Below are 13,102 nucleotides of genomic sequence, written 5' to 3'. Positions count from 1 at the left end.
GAAACCACACATAGGACCGAACCCTGTGTCTACTATGGTTTTCCCTACACATATGTACCTATGATAAAATTTAATTTATCAGCTGCATGCAGTAAGAGATGAATAATTGATAATAAAATGGAACAGTTGCAACAGCATACTGTCATAGAGGTTATGTGAATGTGTGCTCTCTCACAAAATATCTTACTGTACTGTACTCACCCTTCTTCTTGTAGTGGTGGGAGATGAAAAAGTACCCACATCATAAGGTGAAATGGGCTGAGTGATCTAGGCAGGTGACCTAGGGTTAGGCTACTGTTGACCTTCTAATGCTACATCATCTGCTTCCAAACTGCATCGACCGATCACACTTAAACCACAGAGAGCAGAACTGAGAGGGGGTGGAGCTATTGTGAGAGTTTCAGTGTCACATGATGATGGAGCAAAGCATGAAGCATGTGTCACCCTCTCTCAGGCTCTCTCTTATCGCCAAGGGCCATGATGGAATAGGAATCAGTCACCTCGGCTCCACTAGTTTTACCATCTTGGATAAAAGCTCAAGTTTCTTCCTTGAAAATTTGGAATACAGTGCTCAGCCTTGTCCCTTCTGAGGGGCTCACATGAAGGTCGAGTTCCATAACGTGTGAGAGCATTCTATAAATCCTACGAGGCTCCACAAGGTGTCCTGCAGGCAGGAGGGGATTCTTAATGACTATGCCAGTGACCTCTGGTCTTTTGTGTGGCTGCAGGGAGAGTAACCAACTCCCCTTGCCTGGATCACTCAATCCTGGCCTCAAAGTTGGACTCAGGGACAAAAAGGAAACTATTTCAGTTGGTTTTATCTAAATCCCTCGAGTTAGCTGGCTTGTTTCCCAGAATCTCATCAACATGGAGTACGAAGCAACTGGGTTGGCCAGCTCAGAATGGGAACTAAATGCCATTAAGACCTCACCCCCACTGGCTGCTTTATTTACCTGCCCTTATTACCAGCCTTGGGCCTTATCACGGGGTACGGCCTTGAACGAGTCATTTCCTTCCCTGAGTCTGGGTTTCCTGCTCTTTCAAATTTTAGAGGGTTTGACAGGGAGATTTCTGGACTCTGCCCAAACTCTGGATTTAACCAGGTGTTTGAATGAAGAATTTGTTCACATATAAAACAGCATCAGGGACCCTCTAGTGTAAGTGTGCTTCCAGCTAACAAGTGGCTGTGCTGGCAGGGCGGTCGGGGGTGCACCAGACAGCCTCATACTGACTTTTCCCTTTTTCTGTTTTGTCCCCTAGCTGAATCCAGTGGGTTTGATGGGAATACGGACCTGTTGCTGGAGGTAAGCATGAGTCCTACCGTGCTCCCTGTTAGGTGGCACCAGTTCAGAGATCTTGCACATGAGCTCTTCAGCAGCTAGGGATCAGAAGGCTCTGGGTTCAGAAGACTATGGTCAGGTCCCAATGAGCTGAGGAGTGAGAAGGCACCTCCTAGGGCTCTGGGGAAGGCCGCTCTGCCTCTCCTCCACATGCAGATAGGACCCATGGTACTGAGCCCTGTACTCTTGATGCCCTGTCCCTAGGACAGAGATGGTCATTACATGCCTTACGAGCTAAGGAACTTCAATAATTAGATAAGATAATGCATGACTTCATGCATAATGCATGAAGGTAAAACTGGAAGCAAAACCAGAATATTATCATAATGACAGCACAGTGATTTCTACGTGATAGGTGCAAGGAAAGGGACATGCTTCTCTCTGGTTCTGGTTCTGAGAGCCTGCTTTACATTTCATGTGGGTGGCGTGTATGCGACAGATCACTCACTTTCTGAAAATCTATTGACCATTTATGTTTTATGCACTTTTCTGTGTCCATAATGACTCTACAATTTTCACATTAAAAAGATATTAGGTGGGGCATTGCAAAGCATGTAAAACACATGGCAAAAGAAAGTATTTTGTGTTTATTGGGATAGCTGTCCCCAACTGCCTGAAGCTACTCAGGACCACTATCCTTCATCTCACAATCAGACCCCATGGGCTAGTGGAGCTCACAGGTGCAAAGAGGTGCCTTCACAAGTAGCTTTGTGGTCAGACCAACAGTTCTAACCCTATCCCTGATCCCTAGCAGTATGGACAGTTTCGTTGCGCTTCGTTTCGCTTTGCTTCGCTTCTTTTCTTTTTTTCTTTTCTTTTCTTTTTTCTTTTCTTTTCTTTTCTCTTCTTTTCTTTTCCTTTTCTCTTTCTTTCTTTCTTTTTCTTTCTTCTTTCTTTCTTTCTTTTTCTTTCTTCTTTCTTTCTTTCTTTCTTTCTTTCTTTCTTTCTTCTTTCCTTCTTTCCTTCCTTCCTTCCTTCCTTCCTTCCTTCCTTCCTTCCTTCCTTCCTTCCTTCCTAGATTTTATTTATTTATATATGAGAGATACAGTGAGAGGGGCAGAGACATAGGCAGAGGGAGAAGCAGGCTCCCTGTGGGGAACCTGATGCGGGACTCGATCCCAGGATCCCAGGATCCCAGGATCACCACCTGAGCCAAAGGCAGAGCTACCCAGGTGGCCCCAGACAATTTGTTTTTATCTGAGCTTCATTCATTCTTTCTCTTGCTCTCTTTAACTGACATTTTCAGGTCCTTGCTGTTTGGCCAACACCATTGGGCATAAAACCAAAGATGACATGGTGGGGGCCTCCCCACTTTTGAGAGATTAGAAGCCTACCATGGGTAACATGGGTACCACAGGTAACAAATCAGTACCAGTAATCTTTTCGAAGGATTGGGCTTCAGTTTCCTCATCCGTAGGTCTGAAGGTGCCCATTCTTGGAAATGGTAGCTGTTGGTTAACTTGTCATTGCTGTCATAAAAGAACACTGTTGGTGGGTCCCCCGCTGGCAAGTCTGTGGGGCTCAGGATCTCTAAGCTGGCTTCTTAAGGACAGATGTGATGTCAGTTGACAAAACAAAGCTGAGAGGGTATTTCAAACATGGTTTTTGCAATTCAGGCAGAATGATTCCTTTTTCCCTGGAAGGCAGAGGAAAGGCCAGTGCTTAGGCCAAGCTGCCAGGGAAATACTAGTCTGTGTGGGAAGAGGTGTGCTGTGCTCGCCTGCTCAGGGCCACCATGTCTCTCTGAAACCCTACTTGACCCTGTCACTTTATAAAGAACCTCTTGGGATTTCAGAATGAACCTACTTTTTCATTTTTAGAATACAAGAAGCAAAACTATTTTAACTTCCCCAAAACATTGAAGTATGCTGTAGTATCAGTAATTAGTTGTGGACTTCTACCTTTTGTAGGGTAGCATTTTGTTTTAACATAATTTCTTTTTTAAATGTTTTATTTCGTTTGCTAGGTGCATTGTCAGTTCTTTCTGCCTTAGAGGTTCAACCTTTCATCTTCCTGCCCATGAAGGGCACCTCTACCTTTCACGCAATGAGACTGTAGGGGATGATTTCTTTAAAGTTAATATGTGAGCTGATGTGCTAAATAAATCACAGGACTGATTTAAAAACCTTTGGTGTATATGCTAATCCCTTGTTCCAGAAAATTCAATTAACGTGTCTGGATGCACACAGCCAGGCCTCTTCTCATCAGGAACTCAGTGTTGAACAAGCTCTAGTGGCCAAACCTTATCTAGGGGTGGGCAAAGTGATTTTTCCCAACCCTTTGCAAAGGACACAAATGGTTGCCATCTAGGTTGTCTCATTCTCCTTTTGTGCCTCATTCTGCTTCCTGGCTCCTTCTCTCCAAGTCATTAATGTCCTCCTGCTGGACCTGATCCAGCAGGCCAGATCCCATTCCTCCAATTGCTGACCCCCATTGATCCATTTTCTCTAGCAGGACACTCCCCACTCCCTCCCAACTTCTTTTCCAAAATTCCTTCATCAGCAATCTGTTCTGTCCACTTGGCTGTACCAGGCATTTGATAGATGGTCTGAAAGATCAAAGGATTATTCAGATAGTCTCAGCCTCTAAAGATTCAAGAGACCAGTAGAGGGAAAACAGCATCTGCTGAAAAGTATGGCCCCTCTTCGTAGGAAAAATGGCACATACACATTACCTTAGAAGGGCCTATAGTCTCTGAATCATGGCATCCAGATTAAGAAACCTTGTGAGAATTGACATAATGGAACTGCACATGTGGGAGAGTTGAGGCACTTCCCAACTAAATTCCTACTCACTGGGGGTTTTGCCTCTGAGTGACATGATAGAAGAAAACATGATAGAATGCTATAGACATCAAACAAGATAGAATAAAGACAAATGAGAGAAGTCAGTGGAAAATTCTTTGTAAATTAGCATTCACCCTATCAGATCAGGGTATGATTACAAATAACCAATAAGTAGTGGAAGCAAAGGCCAATGCACTTAATCTTCTTTGACAGACAAGACAGTAATAGTATTATTTGTTATTATCTGCTTCCCTTTCTCTTCTGGACACATAAAAGACTGTATGTCTTTGTCTCCTTGCAGTTGAATGGGACTGGATGACTAGTCCTGGAAGTGACAGTTGTCACCCTGGGCTGACACAGTAGAAAACCCACTTGTAATTCTCCAGCCTACATTTCTCTTTCCCTATCAGGCAGGAGGCTTCATGTTGAGATAATGGAGTCACACAGTTGACGCAGACTGCACTGTTGAGTGACACCTGTACTAGAATCTGCATGAATGGACACATCAACCTTTGTGGTCCATCATGGTTTTGGGAGTTGTTTCTCTTGCAATGTATCCTGCAGGAAATACTAATGCATCAACTAACACATCTCCCAAGGGCACTGTCCTGACAAGAGGGGCATGCTGATTTCCATGGATCTCTGATTTGTGGAATCAATAGCTTTGAGCAAGCTTCTTCCGTGTGTATACCTCTTGTTGTCCTCCTCTACATAGAGCAGAATAAAAATGTCAGCCACATCTGTATGTCAAAATAAAAATAGCCACATTTTGACCTCTCTTGTCTGAAATGTTGGTGACTTCAATTTGAAGGAATAATTGGTTGCAGAATGCCTTGCAGCCATTGCTAGAAGTGTGTGTTCTAGTTGGTTCTTTCCCCAGGAAGTTGTGCGAATGGCATGTGGGAGAGAAGAGGGTCAACACATGACCACTGATGTGATTAATTAAAGGGCTTAGTATAAATGACCGGTGGTATTTAGTGGTACCTTGGAGGGATTAATGCTGGTTAAACACATGGGTGGAGGGGGCAGATTAATGAATAATTCAGCGGCTGTGAAAGGGTTGGAACATTTTTAGATGGAGCAATTAATAAACATCTCTACCTCCATAGTACATGTGAGGGATCTCTCTGTAATCCTTTAAATGCTTTCACCCTCTGTAATTAGGTAATTAGTTTAGGAGACAATGTGACAAATACACAAGGAGAATGAAAAACAACAAATGCATATGAATAAATAAGAACTTTGTATTTTATACCACATTGGTCCTTTCCATTTCTTTTCTTGTTCAGGTGTAGCAGTCTTCCCAGTGGTCTTACTGCCTTTCCACAAGGGTGGGGGCCAGCTGTGTGGTCCTAAACAAAAGTAGCACAGAGAGTGTGGAGCTGGGAACCCACTGGCACTCAATGAAGTGCCTTTTAGCTGATTTTTGAGCAGGCCATCAAAGGAGAACTCAAGGCTGGACCCAGGGAGGTCATCTATGAGGTGGACACACTGGATCTTTAACTGGCCTTGGCCGATGCTCACTGATGAGAGAATGCCTCAATATATTTTTGTATTGTTCCACTTTTGATTCCCACCCTTCTCCCTTCCTTCCTTCAACTACCACCTTCTTACTGATGTTTGTTCTCTTTCTGTGACCTTTGCCTGTCTTCATGGTGGAGTCAGTTGCTGTGGGATGTTCAAGACCTCGCCTTTGAGAAGTCCACAATTGACCTGGAGTTTGAGGAATGAGACACAGACCCATGGGAACTGAACAATTATGAGACAGTGCATGCTTTGTACAAAATAGGGCGGGGGGGAGGCTATAAGGAGGTCTGTGCTGATCTTCAGGGCATTGGTTCCAGATTATCTTTTCTCTTTTCCCTTTCTAATCTCCCCCCAGTACCTGCCTCCATGCTCTGCTTCAGCTCCACAGCCTGCACCTGCCCCAGTGAAGCTTTAATCTTTGGCCATCATGAGGCTACAGGTTATTTTTTAAAGACATCACTTTGTCTATGTAATTAGCGATGGAAGAACAGCAGCTATTAACCTGAAATGATTATTTTGACAGTCAGGATGATGAGAGAACGGCTGATTGTTCTTTGTTCCTTGAGTTTCAGAGGTAGGACATCTTCTTTGGGAGTGTGGACAGAAGAGCCAAAATAAGGAGATTAGAAGACTTAGAAAAGCAAGGACTATGGGAAGAGGTTTGAAGCGTACCCTGTTGGGGGTTTATGGCTTCAGGCAGAGCTCTGCTTCATTTTTTAGGTCCTTCAGGTCTCTTATTTTGTTATTTGCTTCCCCAGCAACTACGAAAACCTTTGCTGGTTTCTTCCTTTTTGGGGTAGGAGATGGATTATAAATGTTGCCATTGACTGGGGCTTACTATGGGCTAGGCATTGTTTTAAGATCTATACTTTTCCTTCCTTCCTTCCTTCCTTCCTTCCTTCCTTCCTTCCTTCCTTCCTTCCTTCCTTCTATTAATTTTTGTTCTGGTTTTAATTATGATAAGAACATTCTATATGAGATCTATCCTCTTAACACAATTTTAAGTGCATGATACAGTATTGTTATTGACTGTGGACCCTGTGCTGTAGAGCAGATCTCTAGAACTTGTCTATTGACTGAAGAATGGATAAATAAAATCTGGCATAGGGTCACCTGGGTGGCTCAGTGGTTGAGCATCTGCCTTTGGCCCAGGTCATGATCCCAGGGTCCTGGGATTGAATCCTGCATCAGGGTCCCCACAGGGAACCCGCTTCTCCCTCTGTTTATGTTTCTGCCTCTCTCTGTGTGTCTCTCATGAATGAATGAATGAATAAATAAATAAATAAATAAATAAATAAATAAATAAATAAATAAAATGTGGCGCGCACACACACGAATATTATTCAGCTTTAGAACAAGAAGGAAATCCTATCATTTGAAACAACATGGGTGGATCTCGAGGGCATTACACCAAGTGAATTAAGCCAGTCACAGGACAGACACCACAGGATTGCACTTACATTAGGAATCTAAAATAGTCAAGCTCATAGAAGCAGAGAGCAGAATGGTACATACCTGAGGCTGGGGAGCGGGAAATTGGGAGTTGGTATTCAAGGAGTATAAAGGTTTCTTTGGATCCAGACAGCAGCCTCCTGCTGGGGGCTAGGCCTGGATCCTCAGTGTCCAACTCTTCCCAGAGGCTAGTAGCCCCTGAAAAGGGGTGGATCCCTCAGTGACCAGTCCCCTCCATGAGAGCTTTCAATTCCCATCTGTAGTTCTCATCACTCTTCTCCCAGTGGGTTTTGTTTCCTTAGTCCTGGAAGCCTCTGCTTTCTAGAAGAATCCACTTAATGCTTTAGCTCCTTGCTTTGTGCTTCTTTAGAAATTAGTACATCTTTTGATGGTGACATGGACTCTTTGAGGCTGTGAGATACCTAGTTTTGCCACTGTGGCCTTTTGCATGGGGATCAGCTCTGCTGGGTTCTGTCTCTCAGCCTAGTTCTCTGACTTCAGCTCTCACTCATGATTGGCAGATGCTTCCTGAAAAGCAGGAAGTCCTCAGTGCACCTCTGCAAGGAGCTTCCTTGTCTGGAGTTTTAAAGTCTTATTTCTTGTCTTGAAATGTGTATTTGCTTGTTTCAATTTATCTTCTCTGAGTCTTTGCAATGTATACCTGATTGTTTTAATTTATCTTGCTTTTCTGATCATTTTTTTTGGGGGAGAGAATAATTGCTGTGCCTTGAAGATCTCCCTCTTCCTCAGAAGCAGAAGTTCTCAAAATAGTATTGTCCAATTTACCGGAAGTGGAAAGCCAACATTATTATTATTTTAAAAATATTTTATTTATTTATTCATGAGAGATACATACACAGGTAGAGGGACAAGCAGGCTCCATGCAGGGAGTCTGATGTGGGACTCGATCCCGGGTTTCTGGGATCACACCCTGGGCTGAAGGTGGCACTAAACTGCTGAGCCACCCGGGCTGCCCGAAAGCCAACATTATTACCTCAAAACCATTATTAGAAAGTTGGCAGAACCAACCAACCAACCAACCAACCAGAAAATAACTTTGAGTAGAGGTGTCAAGATTTTACAACCAGTTACTGTGCAGCTAACTGGACATTTCTCAATCAACAAACAATGTATAACATTCTTTATATAGTATTGAACAGCTTACTGGATCCAGTGGCAGAGAAGTTACCAATCTCCACATTAGAAAGACTCAAATGTCTTCCCTGCTTCATTTCTTAATAGGAAAAGACTGGGCACTAAATACAACCTATCTTATCAGTTTTTAAATAACTGTCTCCAAAAGAGACAAAGGGAGAAAAATTAAGCTGCTAAAAACTTCTTGAAGGAAAAGAGTCTTTCTTACTTTTCTGTTTCCTTTATAAGACCCAATTCCGAACCATAATACAGTTCGACTTTGCTACAGATGGTTAGCATCATTTTGTGAAGAAAGGCAATTTCACTTTCCCTGTCTGAGCCCCTGTGTGCTGATCCCCAAAATGAAGGGGTTGGATTGAATGATGGCTAACTTGTCTTTTTCTTTGATTCTCTTAATGACATGAGATTTGAGATTCCCACTTTTTTTCTCCTCAATACATTCCTCAATAAATCAATTTGTAAAACCACAGTTACTCTTCAGAAATTTTGGATCAGTGAGTATAATGCTTCCCTCTTGCCCCAGGCTTATCCATTATCCAGAACATCTCTAACTTAGTAAAACTGTCATAGTGCAGTCCTAATATAGAAAATCTGCATCATTATCTTTTATTCTATGTACGGCAGGATCCACTTCAGAGACTTTGAGGCTATTCTAACTAGGAGTCAAGATTGAACAAAGCTTCATTCATCCAAAGCTAAGCCAAGATTGATTTAGAGGGGCACCTGGGTGACTCACTGTTTGAGCATCTGCCTTTGGCTCACGGAGTGATCCGGGTATCCTGGGATCAAGTCCCACATCGGACTCCCTGCAGGGAGCCTGCTTCTCCCTCTGCCTGCCTGTGTCTCTGCCTCTCTGTGTGTGTCTCTCATGAATAAATTTTAAAAAATTGATTTAGACTTCAAGTTTAAGTTGATACAGTCCCCCATCCCCAAAGCTCCCAAAGTCTCTTCTCTCCCCCATAGTATCCTTGACCCCTTGCATTCTTCTCCACCAGTGTGATATTTAGTGCTCAGAGTCCTGTCTGAGACCTCATCCTGCCTGGTTCTTTCCGTCAGTGTTTATGCCTTAGACCCTCCCCAGCTTTATTTTCCATCAAAAGGCTTTATCTTAAAAGTTTAGGAGTAGAAGGCCACTCTGAAGTAATCTGAAACCACCAGTTCATTTGACACATTAGACCTGTGCTTTTGATAGAAATACAAATCGATTCCCATATGTAATGTTAAATTTACTAGTAGCTACATTAACACAATAAAGTTAAAAGAAAGAGGTGAAATTAATAATATATTTTACCAGCCTCCTACACCTGAAATACTATCATTTCGATATGAACTCACTATAAAATTTCTTAATGAGATATTCATACTCTTATTCTCATTTTAAATATCTGAAATTCTGTATGTATTTTACACTTAGTAGCATACTTCAAACCAGTCTAGGTGCATTTCAAGTGCTCAATAGCCACCGAAGGCCAATGTCTACTGTAGGGGACAGCACAGGATGAGAACAACAAAGTTTAGGAGAGCAAATGACTTGCCTAAGGTTGTACAAGTAGTTGACAACAGAGCCAAGTCTCCTGATCTCTGCTCTAGTGCCTTTCTGAAATACTGCCTGTTTCTGACACTGATGGTGCTTAGGATGGCCTTGAATGAGTTAGAAAACAGATTGTATGAATCTATAGTGATGTGGTGGTGAAAAAGTAAGCATAATGCTAAGAAGGAGATTATATCTCCAAGTAACTTCTGTTTTATGGAATTACTGTTATATGAGGAATATTGTAAACAGATGATTTGATTTTCAGTGATTTTTTTAAAAGATTTTATTCATTTATTTGAAAGAGAGAGAGAGACAGCACATGCATATGCATGAATGGGGGAAGGAGCAGAGGCAGAGGGAGAAACAGAATCCTCACTGAGTGGGGAGCCCGATGTGGGGCTCCATCCCAGAACTCTGGGATCATGACCTGAGCCAAAAGCAGATGCTTAACCAACAGCTACCCAGCTGCCCCCATTTCCAGTGATATTGATGGATAAAATGGAGTTCATCTAAATTGCAATGTATCTTTCTTCTTTCAGATCTATTTTGTTTATTACTTTAATAATATCATCTATGCTAACATCTAGGTTCTAGAAAATTATGTTTTTCCATTTAAATCTATTAAAATGTGCATTTTAACAAGAGCTCTTATGTGAGGAATAAGTCATGTCAGCACATGGGCATGTCCTTTTCCATCTGTGGGTAATTGTCTAGTCGTGCAATCCAACCTGAGGACTTCGTTCTGGGCCAGTCTGTTTCAGGACCACTTGAACAATCTAGATACACTCTAGGTAAGGGGCTCTATAGATAAAGCCTTGGGGGTTTAAAAGTCCCACACCCTATCCTGAAGGATGAACTTGATTCAGGCCATAGTAAACATTTCCATGATCCAAGTTGAATTATATTCAAGGCAATGAGGAATCCCAATGAGCAAATATCTCTGGTACTTGGCTTTGAAATCCTCACTCTTATGCACCATATGCCCTTGGAAATATCATATCTTCAGCATCAGTGCCCTTCTTTATACACAGGGAAGGGATGATGTCTACATACATAATGAGCAGGACTTCACTTTCTAAGATGTATTTGAAGGAACCTAGTCACAGGGGATGCCTTGGGATTCTCTGGTCCACTGAGTTAGGGAAATTCTGCATTTACTCTTAGACACTCAAAATATGTAACAGAATTTTAAAAGCCTAGTTAGTATTGCAGAAAGGCGTTTTTGTTGTTGTTTTTTTTAAACCTAATTCTTCCTAAATTTTTTGGGGGAGGGCAGGGAATCATTTGATGTTTTTTTCTCCCATTACTAATTTGATGGAACAAGCTTAAAGAAATGTTGTCATAGGGGCGCCTGGGTGGCTCAGCTGGTTATGCGTCTTAATTTAGGCTCAGATCATGCTCTGTGATGAGTGTGAAGCTTGCTTAAGATTCTCTCTCTCCCTCTCCCTCTCCCTCTGCTTCCCCCCACCCAAGCTCTCTCTAAAAATAAAACCAAAAACAATGCTGTCATAGAGTATTCTGGAGACCTAGTGACAAAAATATATGAAAGATATATAGATATCTAATAATATTTTCTCTTTTCACTGTACTTTTAAGAGTGACTTGCTGTCCCAATATTAGCCTTACAGATTCCCCAGTGTTGCACTTTCTCCTAGAAACACAATTTTCATATTGTTGTTCTATTTGCTCATCTATTTTAGACATCAGTTAGACAACAGATGTAACGAGAAGGAAAGTTTGGCCACAACATCGGAGTCTAAGATCCAGAAACCATCACACTCAGCATTTCAGAATTGTTCTCCTACTCTTTCCATCTTCCCTTCCTCGCCCTTACTTCACCTTTCCCCTTTTCTCCACTATTTCTTATAATCTGGTAATCTGATAACCTCTTCATCCAGGTCAACCAAGTTTTAGGAGTCCTTATGTTTGAGAAGAGCACAGTGCTAATTCTGGAATCAAAGAGAAATTACAGTCTAGACATTGCTCTCAGAAACCTTGCTTTCTGGTAGAGGATGTACATGTGACAAATTATTCAGCTGGAGTGTGACTCATGTAATAACAGGATTCTCTATAACAGGATTCTGTGTAGAGTAGACAATGGATTGGTTAACCTTACTGGGGAAGGTGGAAAGCACTATGCTCAATGAATGCTTCACAAAGTGGGAGATGTCTGAGCAGGTGAGTCAGCGCTTCCCAGGCAGTCAAAGATAGAAGGTGGTTCCAGTAGATAAGGCTGAAATGAAAGAAGGAGGCATGAAAGCAGAGCAAGGTGTATATTGGGATGTGAACATCACCCAAGTAAGCAGCAGGAATTATGGAGAGAAGAAAGCTGAGGCTGAGGCATGAGGGGCCTCGGATCCCTACTGCATTTTGGACTGTGGCTTTTCTAACATTTTAAGCCTTGCAACTCCTTGACATTTTACATGGAAGCTCAGCATTTACTTGGTAGCTTGTCTAGCTGAAACAGGGAAAAGGAATTTCTCATGGCTTTCTACTTATGTGAAAGCCCCAGCAGCAGAACAGGTTCATATTTGTGTTTTCTAGTAGATATTCAATAAATTTTTGTTAGAGAATGAAAGTTTCCCCAAATAGGAAAAGGGCCAAATGAAAACATTCACTTTATTGAATGTTATTTTAAATGAAAGGCCAGCATCCATCTTTTTATTCAGTCACACATGGAAGCAGCTTTCAAGAAAAAGCAGCACTGACATACATTAGCTCGCTCTGCCATTAAATGTGCTAGAACGTATTTTAAAAACAGTTTAGAACTAAATTTATATCCATTTATGTCTTCTAGTCTTTTGAGGCCTTTTAGTGATAGACAAGTCCGAACTGCATTTATTCACGTGGGAGCAGAATTATCTTTGATTACCAAGTGCTTTCTGCTTGCATGGAAGCTATAATAAGCTGCTGCTGGGACCAGTGGGGCAGGTGTGCTCTTGTGAAATCAAAAATGGGGAAGGCATGGGTGAAAGGGGCTTTTTTTTTTTTTTATAAACACTATAAAAATTAGGTTGGCTTCCATCTCTCTGGGTAGCCATGACTTTAAATTTGAACTTGAAAGCACTAGAGAGAAAAAGGTTTGGGTTACTTTTATGGACAGTCCTAGCTTGGCATGCCTCAAGGGACAGCTCCATACTTACCTGGATGTCTTCCATCAACCCCCACCTGATGTGAAGGAGTTTTAAATCTTTAGCCCTGCCCATGGCAATGGCACAAACACGGAAGAATGTTCTGACCTGGCTTATCAGCCTTTTTATCCATATTTTGGCTCTTTTCTTCCATAGAGACAGAAATACAAAACTGAG

At 42.1% G+C, this 13,102-nt stretch overlaps 1 long non-coding RNA gene across 1 annotated transcript in view; it reads left to right on the top strand.

The window, feature by feature from the left end:
• Positions 1-712: 712 nt before the first annotated feature.
• The window catches only part of LOC111090501, an 87,766-nt gene continuing 75,376 nt past the window's right edge, over positions 713-13,102 (top strand). The window contains exon 1 of the long non-coding RNA XR_005372116.1: positions 713-1,304. This is a non-coding gene — a long non-coding RNA (uncharacterized LOC111090501). The remainder of the gene's footprint in view (positions 1,305-13,102) is intronic.

This window comes from Canis lupus, chromosome 17 (assembly GCF_011100685.1).
Source record: "Canis lupus familiaris isolate Mischka breed German Shepherd chromosome 17, alternate assembly UU_Cfam_GSD_1.0, whole genome shotgun sequence".
Lineage (NCBI taxonomy): Eukaryota > Metazoa > Chordata > Mammalia > Carnivora > Canidae > Canis > Canis lupus.
The sequence above is the reverse complement of the archived record's forward strand: the minus strand, read 5'-3'. Positions and strand labels throughout refer to the sequence as shown.